Here is a 21,601-nt window from a genome sequence, read left to right as displayed (position 1 = left end):
ACCCATGTTGTATGTAAAATTATTTAATGTAAGTCTGTTTATGTCTGTCAAATATGTCATGGTATTAATGGATTCTGTCCTTTTAGATGGGCCTGGATTTATATGGGTGAATAGAATAATTACAGTAATTCTAACTTTCCCTAAAGAAGTTAAAATTTCTAAATATATTTTGTGTCTCTTCAACCTTTTTTGATATAATAGATTAAAACCAATTAACACCTAGAGAAATGAATTTGTTTTCTTTTTTTCTCTGAATGATTGTTTAGAGAAAAAAGCACTATACAGAACCAGATTACCATAAAGAGTTTAAAGATACAGGTTAGAAAGGAGGTTGGAAAACCAGGATTTTGTGTTGATTTATTTAAATTGATAGAATGGTTACTGAAATGAGTATTTTGACAGCAAAAAGGAACATGATTACTGTTATTCAGCATAGGAGTGTGTTCATATCACAATGTCGATATGTTAGGGTTACAAACATGTAGTTTTAAATATGTATCAAAGTTAAAAAGTTGTTTGAGTTAATAGAGATGCATCTTCTTGAAAGGGCACATGTGTTTAACTGTCTTGTCTGTATCTGTCTTTTTTAAGATCTCAGAAGGGACCGTTAGAATCTCTTTTACCCAGCTCCAGGTTTCACACGTGAGGAAGTCATGAAGTAATGTGATTGATTTTCTAATAGACTTGTAACTTCATCAAACTAAATGGGAGTCCAAAGATCTCACTGGTAGTTATGAACTATCTCTGTATTTCTTTCCCTTTGTCTTTCTCAGTTTCTTTCATTGATTTACGTATATATTTTTTAATGTTTTAAGTTGTTATGCATACATATATTCTTTGAAAATGCGGAAAATAATGATTTTGGAGTTCCCTGAAGGTGAGAACATTTAATAATCTGAAAGATTCTTCATGATTTTGAGCTACAGAGCAAATTTAAACCAAGTATGGGTTATTAGCTACCAAACGAGTATCTGTTTTTAGGGGCAAATTTTGAGCGATTTCTTATTTGATCCTATTGATTTCTCAAGAACCACAAAATGTAATAAATCTGTATTTTAGCCATGTTTTTCAGGATTATATTACTCATTGCTCTTTAACTACTAGTACATCATTTTTTTCAGCTGTTTTAAATAATTTTTCTTAATTGGGCTGAAGTAGGATAGCAAACTGTTGACTTATCTGACATGATCAGAACTTGGTCTAAAATGACAGTTTGATCATCAAAACATTACCAAATGTGAAAGGTCTATCAAGTAGTGTGATGTTATCTCAGACGCTGCAGAAATTATACACTCCTAAATAGAGACTGCTTTCTTTTAGCAGTCCCATTGGAAGGGCATGGGCTTGTTCTCGTGATATTGGCTGTGTTCAAAACATTTTTTACAATCATGCTTCTGAAAATTGCTAAAGATTATTATATAGTCCTTTAAATATGCAGTTTGGTTTGTCCTTTGGGGGTGAATTAGTTTGGGAAATGGTCAAATGTAAATTGGGCTCAGATTTGGGAAATTCATTAATTCATTTATTTATTCACTCATTAATTTGAAAAGAACTCGTTAAGTACCTGCTATATTCTCAACACTGTATTAAGTATTGGAATGTTATACATAACAAGGTAGTTTTGTTTTTTTTTTTATACAGGAGCTCCAGTGGCACAGTGTTAACAGATCGCCAATAACCAGAAGGTTGGCGGTTTGAATCCACCAGTTGCTCCTTGGAAACCCTATGGGGCAGTTCTGCTCTGGCCTGTAGGGTCATTGAGTTGGAATCGACTCAATGGCAGTGGTTTTTTGTTGTGGTTGGTATTAATAATGGTGATGACTACCATTATAATCTAGTTCCTGGTACCTCTGCAGCCACTCTCGTTTCCTCTTTCCCCTTGTTCACTGTGTTTTGGAAAACAGCCTCCTTGCTCTTTGTCCCTAATCATAATGCTCTTTTCAGGGCTTTTGTACCTCTGTAAGGAGCCCCTGGGTGGTGCACATGGTTAAGTGCTCCACTACTGACTGAAAGGCTGGTGGTTTGAACCCACCCAGAGGTGTATTGGAAGAAAGGTCTGGCAATCTACTTCCAAAAAATCAGCCCCTGAAAACCCTATGGAGTACACATGGGGTCGACATGAGTCGGAATTGACTTCTTGGCAACTGGTTTGGTCTGAACTTCTGTGACCTTCTGTCTGGATTATTATTTCCTCAATATTTGTATGGCTTACTCCCTTATTTCATTTAACTTCATTTAACTCTCTGTTCAAATGTCACTTTATCAGTGAAGCCTTCTCTGATCATTTTATCTAAAGTACCCCCATCTCCAGCTCTTTCTATTCTTTTATGTTGCTTTTTCTTCCATAACCCTTGTCACTGTTGACATTACAGCATATTTTTATTACATGTCTCCCTGGAGTATTAGTTTTGTGAGAACAAGTACTTTGTTTTGTTCATTGTTGTATCCTCAGGGCCTAGAATATACCTGGCACCTTGTATGTGCTTGGTAAATATTTGTTGACTACAAAAACTATCAGATTTGTTTTTCAGCTTGACGTCACCAGACCAATTTTTTCACTGTGTATTCGACATCTTAACCGTGTAGTCAAGTACATCAAAGTTTCTGTGTTCCAAACTTACTATCTTATTCTAAAAACCTTTCTATATTTCCCCTGTGGATTAAGAGAAGTACTTTAATTGGACCAAATCAGAAACCCAGGAGACAGCTTATCCTCCTTCCTTGTCCTTATTCTGCACATCAGATCTGTGGCCATATGGTAATGATTTTACCTCTAAAATACTTGTGTAATCTATTTTTCCCTTTTCTGTTGCCATGTCTTTATTCAGACCTCATTTCCTTTCCTGGATGGTTGTACTGGCTTCATAACTACTCTCCCTATTGTTCTGTCCTTTCCCAATCCACTCTATTCACTGTAGCCAGCAACAAGTTTTTCAAAAAGTCAATCTTAAGCTCCCCAGTAGGGTGGAACATCTTCCTCTTGGCGGTCTTCCGTAGTATATTACATTTTACCTTTCCTATAATATTGCTATCAGTTGTTCACATGTCTGCCCCCCTCAGTTCCATTGACAGATATTTACTGACCTTTACTGTGTGCTGAGTGTTGTTCTTTTGCTGATGATATAGTGGTGAAAAAGGTTGAGTCCCTGCCCTTGAGGAGCTTACATTCTAGAGGGAAGAACACAGACAGTATGCGTGTGAACAAAGAATTTTAGGTACTGATAAATGCTCTGAATACTGTAAAATTGGGTATGTGAAAGAGAGTTGACTGCTAGTTGGAATAGCTAGAGAAAGTGCCTTTGAGGTGGTGACATTGAGTTGGTATCAAACTTAATAAGGAGGCAGCCATGTAAAGATGTAGAGAGAGGGTAAGTTTTCCAAGTAGAAAGAACATCCAGTACAAAGACCCTGAGATAGGAGAGAAGCAGTATGGCTGGAGCTTGGTGTATGAGAAGGTAAGTGGAGAAATATAAAATTAGAGAGGTAGGGAAATAATAACTTGAAGATGGTGGTAAGGTTGTAAAGGGAAGTCATTAAAGGACTTTAAGCAGGGAGTAACAGGATCTGATTATTCTTTCCAAAGATCACCCTGGCTGCTTTGTGGGGAATGGACTGTGTAGCTCCTGGGGCAGGCTCTGCATGGCACATGTCACTAAATCAGTGTTAATTGAATGAATTAATACATTTCACACTGGTTACAAGGCAGGGAAGATTGTCTAGTTTGAATCACTTAAGACTTAAGTATTGTCTTTCAAGAACTGAAAGCAGTCAAACTTATATTTTAGAAACGATGTATTAAGTCACTTCCTTGTGAGCTATATATGTGTAACCCTATTTACTTTACTATTTTGAGTTACCATAGAATGCCTGAATCATTAATTTTAATGACAATCCTTACTTTGCAACTGTCATGGATTGAACTATGTCCCTCCAAAAATATGTGTGTCAGTTTGGCTGGACCATGATTCCTTGTATTGTGTGACTTTCCGAAATGTTGTAAATCCTGCGTCTATGATATTAATGAGGGAGGATAGGTGGCAGTTGTGTTAGTGAGGCAGGACTCAACCTACAAGACTGGATTGTGTCTTGGGGCAGCCTCTTGAGATGCAAAACAAAGAGAGGAGCAGAGAGACAGGGGGACCTCATACCACCAAGAAAGCAGCACCAGGAGCAGAGTGCGTCCTTTGGACCTGGGCTCCCTGCGCCTGAGAAGCTCCTCTAACGGGAAGATTGAGGACAAGGACCTTCCTCCAGAGCCGGCAGAGGGAGAAAGCCTTCCCATGGAGCTGGCACCTTGAATTTGGACTTTCAGCCTACTTTACTGTGAAGAAATAAATTTCTCTTTGTTAAAGCCATCCACATGTGGTATTTCTGTTAGAGTAGCATTGATGACTAAGACAGTGACTGTGGATGGAAAAGCTGTATTCATTCCTTCAATGACTTAATTATTAAGTGCCTTCACTGGATGGCCCCATGTGCACTCAGCTACTAACCGAAAGGTTGGTGGTTTGAATGCCCCCAGCAGTGCTAAAGAAAGGTGCGGCAATCTACTTCTCTAAGATTCCCACTCATCACTGCCGAATTGATTCAGATTCATGATGACTTCTTGGGCTGTAGAGTAGAACCGTACCTTTTGGGAGCAGATCACCAGGCCTTTCTTCAGAGGCTCCTTTGAGTGGGTTCAAACAGCCAATCTTTTGGTAAATAGTTGAGTGCTTAACCATTTGCACCACTCGCAACCATCGAGAACCCTCTGGAGTACAGTTCTTCTCTGACACGTGTTGAGTCGCCATGAGTTGGAATCTGCTCTACAGCCGTGCTTTTGTTTGTTTTTTAACCATAGGCTGCTGAGTATTCTGCCAGGTTCACTGAGGTTTCAAGAGTGAGGTGACAAGATAAATCAGACCTTCTTCTTAAAAGAAGCTTCTTGTTAGCTGCATGTCATTAAAAAAAAAAAGGTAGACTAAATGATGGTTAAGCTAGACAGACAAATCAGGAGGCCCAGAAAGGAGTTATTAGCCTTATATATAATCTCTGTAAAAAATGATTCTGTGAATTTGATCTACTTTCTTGGTGTTGTTTCTAGATACTTCTATTTAGACGTTGACTCTATACACCATAGTATGGAGGAATAGGGGAGATAGGAGAGTGGGGGAAGTTAATGTTACCTTTAATAGCTTTACGTACTTTTGTTTTTAAATTTCTTCTGAATATGAACTCTGATATATTTGTCTTTGGACCCTGTGTATATTTATAAGTTGCATATTTATAAGTCAGCCAGTTATAGGTACCAAATAATCCATGAAAGCTTAGAATTGTTCTCCCCTTCCTCTTATAGTTGATCTTTCTTTTTGTTCAGCAACAGCCTGCCTCTGCCCTCCTGCCTGTCTGGCACCAGGATCTGTCCGCTGTGCGTGCTTTGAAAACAATCTTTTTTTCCTGAATCTTAAGCAGAGTGGCTTATAGGAAATTCTTGTCTTATCATTTCACAACTCTTATTTAATTTTTAAGTTGCTGTTTGTACTTTTTATATTTTTAGTAAATAAAGTCCTTGCAATTGTTCTCATTTATCATTTATATTTTCAGCCAGTTAAAGCTAAAAATACTTACTTTTTCTTATTCCTGCTTTCTGATTCTGTGGATGAAGATTTATTCATCTAACAAATACTTGTTTTTATGTGCCAGACAATGTGCTAGACCCTGAATATTTTTTATAGTAATTATAGCAGAAACACATCTGTACTTTTGGTAAAGTCAAGTCATACTTGAGGGTTGGCTAATACATGTGTGCTGCTGTGGCAGAGGTCATCGCACAGCCGTCACGGCCCTCTTTCCCTGGGCTGCACTGGGGTTCATGGTCCTTCTCAGTGTAGCATTCCTGGCAGCATTGGGGTTGACGCTAGACTGGAAACCTGTATAGCCATAACACATACAAATAAATGTTGTCTTTTTTTCAATTTGTTGATTGAGGGAGGTTTTACATTTTCAATAAATTGAGGAGGACTTAACTTTTATTGAGGAAACCCTGGTGGCGTAGTGGTTAACTGCTACAGCTGCTAACCAAGAGGTCCGCAGTTCAAATCCACCAGGCGCTCCTTGAAAACTCTATGGGGCAGTTCTACTCTGACCTATAGGGTTGCTATGAGTCGGAATCGGCTCGACGGCAACAGGTTGTTTTTTTTTTTTTTTTAACTTTCATTAATTTATATGTGTGTGTGTATATATATATATTTTAAACTTGTTGGCATTCCCTAGAGAGAGTGTTATTGGTTAGGTGTGTCAGGGACATTGGGTAGCAGTTTGCCTTTTAAAAAATAATTGGTAGATGAAAGTGTTAATTGCTAGAAATAGCATGTATGTGGTTCTTAACTGATACTGTTATTTCTTTATTTGGTATTTATGCCTTGATCTGGACATTCTTTATAAGCCAATCTTTTCATTAAAGAAGGGCTTCATGGGTTATGAAATAGTGCAGTTGAAGATTACTGGTATGGCCGTGAGTAGGGATCAACTTGACGGTAACCAACAAACAGTAACAATCTTAAAGCTGAAGCTCAATAGGCACTGAGAGTTTAAACCTGACAGAAGATCACTTAATGTAGTGAGACTTTTTTTTTTTAAAGAGAGCTCTCTGTACTGAAGGTGAATCAGCTGTTAATGTACTTTGAAGAGATTTAGGACAGTATTAACAGGACTACTTGAGATAAACTAGCCAGTCATCCCCTGTCCCCCAGGATTTACTGTATGTTTATGTGCATGCACACACATTAAACGGGAATTGCAAATTATGTAAAAACTTTATGGTAATTTGTAGAGTCTGGAATAACTGCAATTTGGCTTTGCAGTACTGTGAAAGGTTTTTTTTTTTTTTAAGAATCCTGTTTTACTAAAAAAAAAAATAGGATATCACTCTTTTTTTTTTTTTTTAAAGTATACATTCCTAATCATTGCTGTGAAAAGAAAATTGACTTTGTATGGAAGATCTAGATTTAAACTTTTAGTCTGTAACTTGCAGGAAGATATCAGACATCCTATTTAATTTCCTGAGCCTAAATTTTCTCATTTGTAGCAAGGGATATAATATTGTCCATCTTATAAGATCATTATGAGTATTAAATGAAAAAATTTGTTCAGATGAAAAGTCAGTAAATAGTTTCTTCTTCACACTGTTTATTGATACTTGTTCCATTTCCTGTCCATGCTACTTTAAAAAATATATTAAGCAACAATTATTAATCTATAAGTTACTGTGTATGCTTGAAAGTACTAACATTGCATTCTAGAAATACGCTATCATTCATATTCATTAAATCATCTTGTTTTATTCTCTGTATGAATTGCTGAGATTTTTTTCTTTTTTTAGCACTGAAATGTTAGTGATTTTTTTAAGTACTGAAGTTTTAGGTGTTTACTTCATAAACAGTGAAGAATATTACTACTAAATGCCCAATTTTGACATGTACTCCTCAAAATATAATTTTGATGAAAACCAGAATTTTAATAAATAAAATTTAACTTAATTCTGATAGTAACTGATACTGTGAGACATGGAGTGACCATGATTTATGTTGGACATCAGTATGGTCAAGAACAACAGACTGCATAGAAGTTTGGAAACCTAGGTTCTAATCTGGGATCTGCCACAGAGATCGGGGTGATCTCAGTGAAATTGTTAAACTTCCTTGACCTTTAGTTTGTTATCTAAAACAGGAGTAGATTGGGTTAAGCCATTTTTGAGGATTCTAGCATTTCTTAAAAGCAAGGAAACTTGGATTTTAAGTTTGTATAAGAAAAATGTCAGTTTTGGAAATTTGTTGATAGATAGGCAGATAATTCTTTATCTGCTTTTTTTCTTTTCTAAATTTAAATTATCAAACTTGGACACTATAGGACTCAGATTGCTAAAGGGAAATTGAGAATGAAATAAACAAAAAACTTATGGAGATAAATGAACTTGATTAAGAAAAAAACAAGCTAGTGGGTGAAACAGATTTTCTGACATTACTAGCTTCCTCTCACTGTGCTGATTAAGTTAGCATATCTCCTCATTTAGTTGATCAGAATTCCTAATTTCTCATTGGGAACGTATGGACTATTTTTGGGTTATTGGAACTCTTTGAGAAATGATGCTAAGAATGTAACTTAGGGATGAATATGAGAGAAGGCTGTACTTTAGGTTCCTAACTACAATATAAGATTGTATTTTTTTTTTTTTTTACTTCCTACACAAATAATTTTTTCCTGCCTTATATTTTAGTGAATATGATATATAACATTTTCTTCATTTCTACCTTTATTTTCCTGTTATCTTTCATGATAGATTAAACTAGAAAATATCATACTACTAGCATCGTTCAGAATCTTAATTTTTGACTTTTATTGCCACACATTTTAGAAGTTTAAAGTACATCACTACATGTTTTTTTATACTAATGTCAGTAGCCACTCTTTCTCAGTCCTGTCTTGCCACGGACATATCAAACATATCTGCAGAGTCTATTTACTTCTTTGATTCCATTCTCATTTTTTTAAAAAAAAGCTAGACCATATGTATATTCTGTTTATTTATTTTTTTAGAACATCCTGGGCATCTCTGTTAGTACATGTAAATTTACTTTATAATTTCCAGTGGCTGACTAGTGTTCCATTATATGGAACACATAGAATAAAAGCCACAAAGATGGTAGAAATGTGTGAGAGTTATGCTGGTGATAGTACTGGTGGTGGTAGGGATTCCTTAAGCAAGCTGGTGGTGGTAGGGATTCCTTAAGCAAGAGCTAGATGTAATCAAATGCTGTATTTGACCTCTAATGTTTAGGTTTTATAGTTATATATTAATAGCTATGTAAAGAATAATGTAAATTTCACTGTTGATATGAGTGAAAATTTTGTTTTATGATGAGATTTTTCTAAATGCATTGTTTCTTAATGAACTATCCTGGCATAGCAGGAGTGGCATTGTATTTTAATAATTTTATTTTTTAAATCTGGATTTTCCCCCCAATACAGAAACATTTGCTATATTCATTGTAAAAGAATAAAGCTATTCAGAAATATAAATGTGGAAAATGGAAGTTACCCATAGTTTTATCTCCCAAGGATAACCTTGTTAATTGGTATTGTACAAAATGGTGTTGCGGCATCAGACCTCCTCGGCTAACTTCTCAAGAGGGGAGGAGATTCATTATCAGCACCAACAGCCCAAAGCTGATTGGTAGGAGGTGGAGGTCAAACATAGCTCCACCCTCCAACCTCTTTACCAATTCTGATACCAGCTCTCTCTCCCATGGCACTCTATTTCTCTGCTGTGGTTGATAATTCATTGCAGTGGCCACACAGAACTCATAGAACATACTCAAAATTATGGTATTTATTAGGGAAGTAGCAGGTTACAATTCAGGATCAGGAACGACTCAAGATACAGTTCTTAGGTTAGGACAGCTTCTCAGCTGTGCCTGCAGGCAGGCCTCTCTCTCTGTCTCTCTCTCTCAGCCTGGCCCCTGCCCTGCTTGTGCAAGTGTTGCAAAGCTCTTTAACTCCGGCAGTAAGTGCCCAGAGACACCCCATGCCACTAGTAAACCTCCTGCCCAAAGGCAGTTAGTTCTCTCACTCTGCGATCAGCATGTAGCTACCTCACTCTGTGGGCTGGGAAGCCCACTATGACTTCTTGTGCTGGTCTCCTGCTTCTGCTACTTGAGCTACCATGGTTTCTCACCATCTCTGGTATTACAGCTCTCTCTGCCTCCTGGGTCTAGGAGGTTCTCAGTGCAGGGACCCTAGGTCCAAAGGGTGTGCTCCACTCCTAACTCTTCTTCCTTGGTGGTAGTGAGGAATTGGCTCTCTTTGTAAGCCTAGCAGGATGGCAAAACTGACCAATCCCCTTGTTAGGATTCCATATGCCTTATTTGCATGGTCCCATCCCTGCAGGGTTCCATATACCTTATTTGCATTTTTACAGAGTTGTCCAGTCCCTTTGATGGGCCACATATATGTTATTTGCATAGTCCCACCCAGTTATTTTGGGAGGGTTACAAGACCATGGCGAGAAAGGTCACATAAAGTAGTTCATTGCACCACAGGTATATATGGCTTTATCTTAAAAAAAGTCTTGAAATTTTTTCATTTGAAGTTTTTGATATATACTGTGGCATATGTGACGTATATGAAAGTTAAAAAAAAAATAAAACAGCTGCTGTTGAATTGACTCTGATTCATGGTGACCCCATGTGTATCAGAGTAGAACTGTGCTGTATAGCGTTTTCAATGTCTGATTTTTCTGAAGTAGATCCTTGGGCCTTTCTTCCAAGGTGCTTCTGGATGGACTTGAACTTCTAACCTTTCAGTAAGCAGCAAAGTGCATTAACCATGTATAAACCATTTATAATAAAACACATAAAGCTACCACCCCAACATAAGTAATATACCTTTACTAGTAACCATTAATGGTACCTGGGTGCCTCTGCCTCAACCTATCTTCTTAATTCTTTTGAGTAATTACTGTCTTGAATTAAAAAAAATAATAATTCCTTGGTTTTTCTTTATAGTTTTATATATGTTTGAATCTATAAAGAATATACTGAAGTTTGTTTTTGGTCTTCTTAAAAGTGGTATCATACTCTATTCTTACTTGCTCTTTTTCATGTGACATTGTTTTTACAAAGATTCAGCCCTTTGATGTATTAACTCCGGTTTGTTCCTTTTTTTGTGTGTGTGCTGGAACATTGCTCTTCAGTTGAACTTTCTGCAGTTATGGAAATGTTCAGTGGACATCTGTGCTGTCTAGCACAGTAGCCACTAGCCACATGTGGCTGTTGAGCACTTGAAATGTGGCTAATGAGGAACTAATTTTTAGTTTTGCTTAATTTTTGTTAATTTGAATTTAAATAACCACATTAAACTAAAGTTAAATAGCTCCTAAAATATTCCATTGTAGAAATTTAGTTAATTTATGTACTCTTTTGATCATAGGAATTGTTTATAGTTTTTTGCTGTCATAAACGATTATGTTATCCATAGCTTTGTACATGAATCCTGGTACTCATGTGTAAGTTTCTCTAGGATGTACAACTGAGTGGAATTACTACTTATGTGGGACACACATACTGTCTTTAGTCTGGGTTCTCTAGAGGAACAAAACCAGTGAAATTTATTTATAAAAATGTGTAGAGATTTACTTAAAGGAAATTACTTACGCAATTTTGAGGAGATGGTTCATGCAGTTGATGGGGCTGACAAGTCCCAAATCCATTAGTCTAGTGGCAGCCTGGAGATCTCTGCTTGCTCATGGATTGTGGAAGTTGCAAATCCAAAAGCTGCAGATCAGGTGGCTGACCAGAGACTTCTGAAGGCTTCAGTCCCAAGAACCGGAGGTCAAGTGATGAGGAGAGTTCAGGATTGAGAGAGAGAGAGAGTAGGAGCACATGTGTGAGAGAGAGAGCCCTTTGCCAGGACATCTATTTGTATACTAGAGACAGGCCACACCTCCAAGGAAATTTCCCTTTCAAGGGGTTGGCTGATCACATCCAGTCACATAATAGAAGGTTATTACATTATATTACTTTATGGAGACCATCCAGTGCAGTATCTGCCAAACCACTGATAATCATAGCTTAGCCAAGATGACACGTAACATTAACCATCACACACATGTATTCTTAAGTAGTTCTACTACTTTATCTTCATAGTAGCAATGTGTAGGGAGTCCTTGGGTAGTGCAAGTGGTAAGTGTGCTCTGCTCCTTAGAAAAGGTTGGAGGCTTGAGTGTACCCAGAGATGCCACAGAAGAAAGATCTGACAATCTACTTCTGAAAAATCAGCCGCTGAAAACCCTGAGGAGCACAGTTCTACTCTGACACACATGGGGTCACCGTGAGTTAGAATCAACTCCACAGCACTAGTGGTGGTGAACAGTGTGTAAGAGTTGCTTTTCATCCCATACTTTTGTCCACACCTGGGGTAATCAGATTTTTATTTAAAATATTTAATTGTGAAAATTTGGAGCCCAGCTTGGCTGCTAACCAAAAGGTCAGCAATTTGAATCCACCAGCTGCTCCCTGGAAACCCTGTGGGGCAGTTTGCTCTCTCCTGCAGGATCTCCATGAGTTGGAATCGACCCGAAAGCAATGGGTTATCATGAAAATTGTCATACATACACAGAGTTAAAGATCAAAATATAATGAATTCCTATGTACTCCTCACCTTACTTCAATATTTATAAACGTATATTGTTAGGTGCCATTGAATTGGTTCTTACTCAGCGACCTTATGCATAACAGAACGAAACACTACCTGGTCCTGCACCATCTTCCCCATAATTGCTATGCTTGAGCCCATCTTTGTAGCCAGCATGTCAGTCCATCTCGTTGAGGGTCTTCCTCTCTTTTGCTGACTGTCCACTTTACCAAGCATGATAACCTTCTCCAGGGGCTGGTCCCTGCTGATAACATGTCCAAAGTATATAAGATGAAGTCTTGCCATCTTTGCTTCTAAGGAGCATTTTTCATTTGTTCGTTCTTCTGGCAGTACATAGTATATTCAGTATTCTTCATCAAAACCAACATAATTCAAAGGCAAAGTTCTTTGGTCTTCCTTATTCATTGTCCAGCTTTTCATGCATATGAGGCTATTGAAAATACCAGGGCTTGGATCAGGCGCACCTTAGTCCTCAAAGTGACATCTTTGCTTTTTAACACTTCAAAGAGGTCTTTTGCAGCAGATTTGCCCAATGCAATGCGTCTTTTGATTTCTTGACTGCTGATTGTTGATTGTGGATCCAAGTAAAATGAAACCCTTGACAACTTCAGTCTTTTCTGCATTTATCATGATGTGGCTTATTGGTCCAGCTGTGAGGATTTTTGTTTTCTTTATGTTGAGGTGTAATCCATACTGAAGGCTGTCATCTTTGATCTTCATCAGTAAGTGCTTCAAGTTTTCTTCACTTTCAGCAAGTAAGTTTGTGTCATGTGTATAACGCAGGTTGTTACCAAGTTGTCCTCCAGTCCTGATGCCCTGTTCTTCGTACAGTCCAGTTTCTCGGATTATTTGCTTAGCATACAGATTGAATAAGTATGGTGAAAGGATACAACCCTGCCACACACCTTTTCTGATTTCAAACCACACAGTGTCCCCTTGTTCTGTTTGAACCACTGCCTCTTGGTCTATATTTGAGTTCCTCGTGAGCATAATTAAGCGATCTGGAAATCCTGTTCTTCACAGTGTTATCCATAATTTGTTAAGATCCACAGAGTCGAATGCCTTAGCATAGTCAATAAAACACAGGTAAACATCTTTCTGGTATTCTCTGCTTTCAGCCAAGATCCATCTGACATCAGCAATGATATCCCTCATTCCACGTCCTCTTCTGAATCCAGCTTAATTTCCTTGGCAGTTCCTTGTCCATGTACTGCTGCAACCATTTTTGAATTAACCTCAGCAAAATTTTACTTGTGTGTGATATTAATGATAATGTTCAATAATGTCTGCGTTCTGTTGGATCACCTTTCTTTGGAATGCACACAAATATGGATCTTTTCCAGTCAGTTGGCCAGGAAGCTGTCTTCCAAGTTTCTTGACATTGACAAAGGAACGCTTCCAGTGCCCCCTCTGTTCGTTGAAACATCTCAACTGGTATTCTGTTAGTTCCTGGAACCTTGTTTTTCACCAGCGCTTTTGGTGCAGCTTGAAGTTCTTCCTTCAGTATCATCGGTTCTTGATCATATGGAACCTCCTGAAATGATGAAAGTTGACCAGTTCTTTTTGGCACAGTGCCTCTGTGTATTCTTTCTGTCTTCTTTTGATGCTTCCTGTATCGTATATTTTGCCCATGGTATCCTTCAGTATTGACTCTTGAGGCTTGAATTTTTCTTCAGTTCTTTCAGCTCAAGAAATACCTAGTATGTTCTTCCCTTTTGGTTTTCCAACTCCAGGTCTTTTCACGTTTTATTATAATACTTTGTGTTCTCAAGCTGCCCTTTGAAATCTTCTGTTCAGCTCTTTTACTTCATCATTTCTTCCATTTAAACACAGGGGGCAGCCTTCATCACTATATTCTCTTCTTCTCATGAGTAAATCTTAAAGCAAATTCCTGCCATTTTATTTCATTTATAAATATATCAGTATGATCTGTAAGAGACAAACCATAAAAAAACCAAACCTATTGCTGTCAAGTCAATTAAGACTCATAAAAAAAAAAAAAAAGTGATCCTAAAACACAGAGTAGAACTGCCCCATAGGGTTTCTAAGGAGCGCCTGGTGGATATGAACTGCCGACCTTTTGGTTAGCAACTGTAGCTTTTAATCATTATGCCTCTAGGGTTTCCTGTGAGATATAAGGACTTATAAAGTACACAACCACGTGCTAGGCTGCCAATACTGACCATACCTACAGGGACATAATAGAAGGTCTCGGAAAGAAAGTGAGAAAAATATAGAACAAATCTCAAATTCCTAAAAATGACCAGACTTACTGGACCGATAGAGACTAGAGGAATTCCCAAGACCATCAGTTTATGATACCTTTTGAACTTTGAACTGGTGGTCACCTTTCATCTAAATAATAGTTTGGCTTATAAAATAAACAGTATCACCTGTGAATGCTGTGCTCCCTTGAATAATCAAATATATGAGACCAAATAGTCAATATACACCCTAAAACAAAGATGAGAAGCTAAGGAGGGATAGGGAAGCTAGATTAATAGAAACAGAACAAACAGAATGGAAATGAGAATGTTGACACAGTGTGAAAAATGTAACCAGTGTCATTGGAATGATTTGTATAAAAATTGTTAAATGGGAAAAATAAAACAACAGCAGCAAAAAAAAAAAAAAAAAAAGCCTAGATTTGAAGTCCATTTTAAGTAGTTTGATCACTTAGTTGCACCACCTTGTACTGTTTCCAGATCGACTTACCTGCACCTTACAAACCAAGCTGTAGACATGTTTGTTTCACTGGTGGTGGCACCTAAAACACCCTAGGACCCAAGAAACTCTCATAATGTTCTCACCAGAACGGATCCCAGCAACCAATTTTGAAAGACTATAGAAGCGTAAGAGGAGACTGGTCTGCTGGCTTTTGTTCACAAGGTGCGCCTTCCCCCATTCAAACATCAATAGCTGGGCATAACCTCAGATTCATCCCCACACTTCCCAGGCAGTAGCCCTCTAGAGTGGCAACAGGACCCTTCAGTTACCCCATAGATAGCTAAAGAGAGTAGTGCCGGTAGGGCTCTTTGCTGTGCCTAAAGGATGCTCTTCCATGAAGGATGTCCTTCCAAATCTTCTAGAACCTTCTTGACCTCAAATAAATAACAGGGCCCACAGGATCTTCTCCGTCAGCAGCCTACAACCTCTGAAAACATGGCAGGTATATGCCCAGGCTTCATATCTTAAAACAGTCATATGTGTTGGATCTATTTTTTTTTTTACCCTGTTGAGAAAACAACTTGATGAGTTTAAGAAACCTTATTAATGCCATCAAACTATTGAGCATCATTCACCAACTGTCATTTTACTTCAAGTAACAGAATGTGAAACTCGATTTTCTTGTGTCACGTAATGATTAAGTTATCAGCAGATGTAAAGTCATTCTAAGCTTTAGCAAGGTCCTATAAGATGTTAATTAACTTGGCACCTTTCTCAAAAAAAAAGGATCAATGAGTAAATTCTGTCACATTTTGATAGGAAATGCTGCTGCCACTTGGGGATACTTACTGGTCCTCAGTAGCATACTTAGCATATGTTTTGGAAAATTTCCCTTTTTCGTTCTAGTTCCTGGGAGGAGTAATAATATAAAATGCATAAGCACACTACCCTTTACATGACTAAGAAAATTAACAGTAATTCTTTTATATCATCTAATAAAAAGAAAAAAAAATACCATTGAATCGATTTTGACTCGTAGTAACCCTATAGGACAGAGTAGAACTGCCCCATAGGGTGTTTAAGGAGTGGATGATGGATTTGAACTACCAACCTTTAGGTTAACAGACGAGCTGTTAACCACCGTGCCACCAGGGTGCCTATCATCTAATAATAAGTGTTTAAATTTCCTAATTTTCTTACAGGTTCTGATTCTCACACAACTAAAGTAAGACCATGATAAGATATTCTTGCTTGCCAAAAAAAAAAAAAAAAACTTCAATAAAGCCTCTATACTTAACCAGTTTATCTGAAATACATGCCATAAGGTAATCAGCCAAGCACAGAATGTGGAAGTTCTACAGGCAAATGACATAGGTTCTTCAAGTAATAAATTCTTTCTAAGTTCGTTTTTATCTATTACAGCCTGAGTACTTTTAATCTGTTAAGGGTTTGTGGCTCATTTTTTTTCCCCCTGTAAAATACCTGTACATATCTTATACCCGTTTTTCATTGGATAATTTCTTCTTTTTTAAATCTTTTTCATTTGGATACTAATAATTTGTTGGTTTTTTGAGCTCCACAATTTCTGTTTAGTTCCTTTTTATAATTTCTATCTCTTATCGGTTGGGGTAGTGGGAACCCTCTTGAAATTATGTTCCCAGATGCCGGCCGTGGGCTAACCTTGTAGGTAAGCCTTTTTAAGGATAAACAGTTAGGTCTTCTATGTTAACTTTTTCCTGCACAAACATAAATTGAGTCACCTGGAGGCCTTCTTATAAGAAAGGATCAGATTCAGTAGATTTGGGGAGGGTCCAAGATTCTGCTTTCTAACATGTGCCCAGATGGTGCCCATGTTAGCAGTCTAAAGACATAATTTGGTAGCCAGAAAGTTGAAAACTATTCTGAGGGCAGTAGTTTTTTTATCTATCTATCTGTCTGTCTGCTATCTAATCTATTTATTTTTATTGAACTTTAGATGGTTTACAGAAAAATCTAGTTTCTCATCAAACAGTTAATACATACATTGTTGTATGACATTGGTTAGCAACCCCATGACAATGTCAACACCCTTGCTTCTCAACCCTGGGTTCCCTGTTACCAGCTTTCCTGTTCCCTCCTGCCTTCCAGTCCCTTGGGGCAGTAGTTTTTATTTAATATTTTTATTCAAAACAGCCCAAGTTTTTATTTTGAAATGGTAGGAAAATTCTTTGTTGAGAGTTAAGATCTCTGTGGTGATAAATAGTAGTTATTTCAGGAGTGATATGGCTTTTTTCTTACTAAATTTTCTCGAGCTTAAATAAGGAGAATAAGTTTATTCCTCACCATTGCCACTTAATTTGCATTTTTAGGATAATGGAAAAATAGCTGTTTCAATAATGATGTTGTAGAAAATAGTGCAATATCTGCATTGCTGGTAATATTAATTTTAATATAATCTCTTGTCCACAATTTTGAGAGCCCCAAGACTCTGAAAATGGAAGCTTTTTCTCATGAATAACTTGGTGGCAAGACCTAACCGGATCTATACTCATTTGGCTTGAGGCTTATTTGTGTTCTTAATGTTTATGTCATTTAGTGTGCCTATTCAAGTATTTCACTTAAAAAAAAAAAAATACTGTATTCGAGTATGCAGTGCTATCCCTGCTGGGAATATTAAGTCTGTGGTATATTACCTGTTATTATAAAAAATGTTGAATTCTTACATCTGCCTAACCCCAACATTTCAGATGAGGGATGACGGTCCTATAGTAGAAGTATGGAGAACAAATAAGTCTCAAAAGTACTGTCAGAAAGCATAAGTAAATATAAAAATATTAGCAGTGGGTCAGGTTGAACTTCCTGTTTATGCAAGATATAACTAAAGAAATGTTAAGTAGGGTAGTATCTACAAAGTACTGACTCAGAATTTAGTAGTATATAAAAACTGGATACAATTGTGATACAGTTTATATATATTGAGATACGACTCGATGGCAGTGGGTTTTTTTTTTAGTGATATTTGGTGACTACCTGATATGAGTGGACTCCATGGTGTCCAAACTTTGCAAAATTTCCTACTACAGTAAGGAAGTTTTTTTTAAAGGATAAATTAGTTTGATTATAGGGCATGTTGAATTGAGGTAGACAGACCACCAAACATACGGACTGAAATGTGTTGCTTTAATTGATGATAGAGTTTATAATTGAGGTTTTGAGACATCATTCATTTATACATTGAAATTGATTTGTTTTGGTTGATGAAGAGAGTGGAAAGAAAAACCCAAGGGCAAAACATAAAACTTTAGGTAATACTAAAGGATATAGAACAGGAGGAGGGAATACAGACCTTTAAGAGAGACACGTAAGTAGCAATGAGAAATAAGTGCGAAGAGGACCAAGACAGTGTAGTTGCAGAAACCAAGGAAGAGAAGGTAGGTTTGCTCAGCACTGGCCAGCACTGTACTGGAAAAGTTAAGAAGTCTGAAAAACGTAGAAAAAGTCTTTGATTTGGACAAGTGGTAGATTTGAGAACAACTACAGTGAAGTATTCACCTAGACACCAGATTGATGGAGATGAGGAGATAACGGGGTGAAAAGAAATTCGTTTCAATCTCAGAAATTTCGATCATGGCCACTGAGAGAAAACCCTGTGAAGGATAGTTATACCCCGAAACGCAGAGTTGCCGTGAGTCTGAACTGCCTCAGCAGCAAGTGGTGATTTAACATCACTTCAAAAATGGAAAACAGTGAGCAGAAGCTTTTTTTTTTTTTAAGATGGGTAAAGAGAGCTAGTGAAAGAGACAAATACTGAACATGGGAAGTAGTAAATTAATAGTAGGAGCATTGAAGTGAAATAAATTGTGGAATCCAGAATACAAAAGGAAAGATTAGGAAATAACATTTCTAATAACATATTTTTCAGGTTTCTGACTCATACTTTGGTCAGGTGGATCTGCAGCCAAGGTACATTTGTACCTTTACTCCCTTATTCATTTCTAAGAGGGAAACCTCTTAACTACATTCATAGAAGCCACCTGTCAGACAAGCGGTCTGAACTATAAATAGTCATGTTTCATAGAGAAAAACAGGCACGTGAAAGTAGCTGTATAAGCAAAATGTACAACTAACTTCTAAATAATACTAATAGTCTGGGAATATATCAAAATTAATTGTCTTAGCCTTTAGGCACAGCTGTTCTGTTTTTTCAGGGGGTTCATTTACATAGTGAATTGTTTCAAAGACAAACAATTTTTCTCTTCTAATAAAAGATTCCTAATTAGGGGACTGTGGAAGCCTAATGATTTAATCTCTGTAAAATATAATAGGTGAAGACAAATTATAACACAGCATCTAGTGATTATAATCTTTAAATAATAATTGCTTTTAGTTATTTTTGCCATCTCAGGAAAAGTTCTAGTTGCAGACTGTTTTTTCATATTGTTTTTCTGCAGAAAAATAACAATAAGATAAATGCCATGCTAAAGGAAGATTTCTTTGAATGACAGCCATTTCTGTAACCTGTAAATGTCATATAGTAAAAGTACTTTGTGATTTTGGTTATGCTCCCCTACCACAGATTATCTTATAACAAGTGTTAACAAGTCTTAGGAGTCCAAGTACTTGCCTGATCTCTTAACTTTATTGTGAAGGGAAAGCGATGAACTCTAAGAAATCACTTAACACTTTTTTCCATAGAGCAGCTCCTCTTTGCCATTTTTTTACCACAAACACCTGAGCCTTCTTTGCTAGAAATCTTTATAAATTTGACAAATTACATAACGTGTAAAATCAGACAAGAATGGAATGATTAGAGGATTAGGTAAGGTGAATGGGTGGGTTTTAGTTCTGTATCCAAGTAGCGCAGCCTAGAAATACGATTTCTAGCTTGCATGAATGTAAATATATTGCTAAGGAAGTAGGGTGGAGAAGGATCTGGAAGATGCTTTTCTGAAGGTTGATTCCGGCTCATAACCATTAAACCCATTGCTATTGAGTTGATTCTGACTAATAGCAACCCTATAGGAGAGAGTAGAAATGCCCCATAGGGTTTCCAAGGAGTGGATGGTGGATTCAAACTGCCGACCTTTCATCTAGGAGTGAGAACTCTTTTAACCGCTGTACCACCAGAGCTCTGATTCTAACTCGGAGAGATCCTATAGTAGCCTCCTCCCAAAAAAAGAAAAAAAATCCCATTGCCATCAAGTTGATTCCAACTCATAGCTACCCTATAGGACAGAGTAGAACTGCCTCATAGAATTTCCAAGGAGCAGCTGGTGGATTTGAACCGCCAGCCTCTTGGTTAGCAGCCAAGTTCTTAACCACTGGACCACCAGGGCTCTAAGCAGAGCACAAACTATTGGCAGGAGATGCCAGTGATCAAACCTGGGGCCTCATACATGCAAAGTATGTGCTCTACCACTGAGCTACATCCCCCGCTCCATAGCAGGTACAAATTTTTTTCTACCTTTTTGTTTGTTTGCATTCCTAGGCATTGCAGTTTAAAAAATTTTATATTTGACAAATTCGAATAGGTCAGTTTACTTTGTAAAGTCACATTGCTTTTCAAAGCAATAGAAAGACATTTTGGCTAGTTTTTATTGGAATTATTTCATTTCTTTTTGGACTTCAGAGTTTGGAAAATAGATACATTTTAAAGCAGTGTGATCTTTTTTGTTTCACTCCTCTTTTACTTATGCCCATACTATTGCTACTGTTATAATTAATCATAAGATAGTGTTTCCATTATAAACTGTTGTGGTTTAATATTCACAGTCCTGACCTAGAGACTATTTTGTTATAAATGCCAAATTGCTAAAAGTCAAATTAAAGTAGCATATTCTTATTTGAAAGGATACAGAAGAATACTTCATAGAGTAGGTTCCCATCTCATCTTCTAGAGCCTAGATCAAATAATGCAAAGGAATATCAGAAGCATGTTTCCAATTTCAGTGTGCGTAAGAATCTCTGCGATACAGACTGTTGTGGGTCACTAGACAAACTTGATTTTGGAATCTGCACTTCTTACAGTAACATACATATTTTTTAGAAACACAGGTTTGAGCACTGATGGCCTATAAACCTGTTTTTAATGCATGTCCAGATAGCCAGTTACTTTGTCTCACCATTTTAATACCTGACATTGTAAAGTTTTGGTTAACGTTTGCGTGCTTTTATTGCATATGTTTATTACAAATGATAGAAAAATTTCTCCTAAGTCTTTATCTGCATCAGTTTACCCACTGTGAGAACCCGGGATTCATCCTTGATTCCTCCCTCCACCTCCCTACTCCCCTCGTCTCTAATCCATTATCAGTGAAGTTTGTTGCTTGAAAGATTTTTTTGTGGCCTCTTGTTTAAATGTGCCTTTTTTCCTGAACTCTTACATTCCATTCTCCAAAGAAAGAAACACAGAACTGATTGTGCCGTTTGCTTTAATATATGTCTTCTTAATTGTCCAAGGAAGCCCTGGTGGAGTAGTGGTTAAGTGCTACTATGGCTGCTAACCAAAGGGTAGGCAGTTTGAATCCGCCAGGTGCTCCTTGGAAACTATATGGGGCAGTTCTGCCCTGTCCTATAGAGTCGGAATCAACTTGACGACCCTGGGTTTGGTTTTGGTTTTTTGAATTGTCTAAAGATACCTGAATTTCTTAGCATATCTTGTAAGGCCATTGAAACCCAGCTCCATTTTCCTTTGTTCCCTATCATTCTGTTTTCTGGGGATGTAGAACTTCTTGCTGTTCCTTGAGTATGCCATCTTTTTTTT

At 37.3% G+C, this 21,601-nt stretch overlaps 1 protein-coding gene and 1 non-coding gene across 7 annotated transcripts in view; one reads left to right on the top strand and one right to left on the bottom strand.

Moving 5' to 3' along the window:
* The window catches only part of RICTOR (RPTOR independent companion of MTOR complex 2), a 148,957-nt gene that overhangs the window by 19,435 nt on the left and 107,921 nt on the right, over window positions 1–21,601 (top strand). The gene's annotated exons all lie outside the window — the stretch shown is intronic.
* TRNAA-UGC (transfer RNA alanine (anticodon UGC)) lies at window positions 20,200–20,271 on the bottom strand. Its single transcript has one exon. It is a non-coding gene; the product is annotated as a tRNA-Ala (tRNA).

Source organism: Loxodonta africana, chromosome 2, assembly GCF_030014295.1.
Source record: "Loxodonta africana isolate mLoxAfr1 chromosome 2, mLoxAfr1.hap2, whole genome shotgun sequence".
Classification (NCBI taxonomy): Eukaryota; Metazoa; Chordata; class Mammalia; order Proboscidea; family Elephantidae; genus Loxodonta; species Loxodonta africana.
This window is presented reverse-complemented; position numbering and strand designations above follow the sequence as displayed.